This window comes from Argentina anserina, chromosome 4 (genome assembly GCF_933775445.1).
Source record: "Argentina anserina chromosome 4, drPotAnse1.1, whole genome shotgun sequence".
Lineage (NCBI taxonomy): Eukaryota > Viridiplantae > Streptophyta > Magnoliopsida > Rosales > Rosaceae > Argentina > Argentina anserina.
In genome coordinates, this window is record NC_065875.1 from 8,581,216 (window position 1) to 8,583,141 (window position 1,926).

General features: G+C 37.9%; 1 long non-coding RNA gene across 1 annotated transcript; it reads left to right on the forward strand.

Annotated features, from left to right (window-relative positions):
- The first annotated feature begins 1,044 nt into the window (after window positions 1-1,044).
- On the forward strand, window positions 1,045-1,497 carry LOC126789829 (uncharacterized). Its single transcript, XR_007671629.1, has 2 exons — window positions 1,045-1,231; window positions 1,284-1,497. It is a non-coding gene; the product is annotated as an uncharacterized LOC126789829 (long non-coding RNA).
- The last annotated feature ends 429 nt before the right edge of the window (window positions 1,498-1,926 follow it).

The following is a 1,926-nucleotide window of genomic DNA, read 5'->3' on the forward strand; positions in this document are numbered from 1 at the left end:
TAACCATTGCACATTTACAAATCTATCGTTGAAGATCAGATCAATGTAAAAAAGTCAAATGCTAAAGAATTATCAATCCACGTATTAATCCAAAATCCAAAAATAATCGAAGATTAATACTTTGACAATGTGTGATATCCCAAAAATTTGCAATTTATTTATAGGTATTTCCTTAGAAATTATTAATTGGGTGGTGGTTTGATTTCTATTGTACGAGGGTGAAAACGAAAGTGTTCGAGTGAATAATTACTCAGAAATGTTATAGTGAGGGGTCAAAAAGTTAACTTTTGACTCGTTGGGTTTCTCAGAAAACTTCTTTTATGAAAATTGTAAAGCTCGTCGATATGAGTTCGTAGACATGTGACACTCTTAAAACAGTTATCATATGTAATAGTTGTTAGCAATTAAAGTTAAACGTCAAATTTAGATTTAAGTTTCCACAAAGACAAAATTATATTTGCACATTGGCACACTAAACTTTTTAATTCCTTCTCTCTCATCCCTCTCGGCGCACACCCTCTTTCTCTCTTTTCTTTTCTTCATCTTTATTCTTCCTTCTCTCTCTCTCTCTCTCTCTCTCTCTCCTTCCCTTTGCCGACGCCGATAAGACCAACTCAGCCACCGATCAGCCACACCACAACCAATAATTGATTCAACATTTCTTTTTCTGATCAAATCCCTCTCCCTGCCAAAACATGAAAGCCAGTAGTAGCTCCTTCCTCCTCATCTGTTACCAACTGCTACCCTCCATTCCCTGCGATTTATCACTGTACAACCGTTGTCGCTAGTCTCTAGAGAAATAAGCGGATGCAACCCTGAAGTTTGTTTGTCAATTGAGCCCCGAGGACCGTAGTCCCGACACTGACACAGTTCAAGTCAGTGGCTTGGCGATCCCCAACTTCCGGTGGTGATCTTGCTTAACCACTACCAAAATCAAAGCCAGAAGCCCTTAATTACTCAAACTCCTATGCTTGCCTTTGAATTCGGCCAGCTCCACCGCACTTCCGTCGTAGCTCTGCCGCCACTCCGCCACCACGATCAGTGGCGGAACCTGAGAAAAAATTTCGCAGGGGCCAAATTTTTTTTTTTTTTGGGTTTAGAACCTAGTCAAGTTAGAAGGCTCATTCCAACGCCATTTTCATTCTGATGAACTGATGAACTGAGTGACTGCCAGAAACTGATTCAGCTTCAATCCATGCTATAGTGGCAACCTGCAATGCTTGATACGAAGGTATTCAGCTCAGTGTAGGATACATATATAGTTCCTTCTACCTAATGTCTAGATACATATATAGTGCAGGCATTGATGGCAGGATGAGGAAAAGCAGGAGTTCTTTATTTCTTTCACGCAAACAGTGGGAAACTGGGAGGTGTTCAAATTTCAAAAATGGTGGGAGCTTTATATGGTTGGAGACTTGGAGTTATATATGGTTATCCATGAATCATTATTGTCAAATTGTTAAAACTCCTATTGATAATGAAAAGTTGAATCCTCAATTATTGAACTTATATCATGCACTAAATTTATTAAGAAAGAGCTGGATCTATCTCTATGAATGATAGATTATCAAACATCCATTCATCATGCATGTAAAGAAATTTGAACCTTTTCATATGGATGTCACTGAATGTTCTGATATAATAGTATTTGGTTTGCTTCTGCATGATTTTAGTGAAAGAGAAATCATAGAAATGGTGGACTAACTGTAATGAGCCCCATCCTTTATAAAGAAGATAGGGTATTCACATGGTTTGGAGACTAATCATTAAGACATCGAACTACCATTTGAAGCAAGACAATGAAATGCTAAGCAAGATGACCTAAAAAAATTTCAGGAACAAACCAGAACACTGAAAACTGGATAGAATAAAGACTTTGTGGGTCTCAGTGTTAATTTGATCATATTCATCTTGTCCTGTCTATAA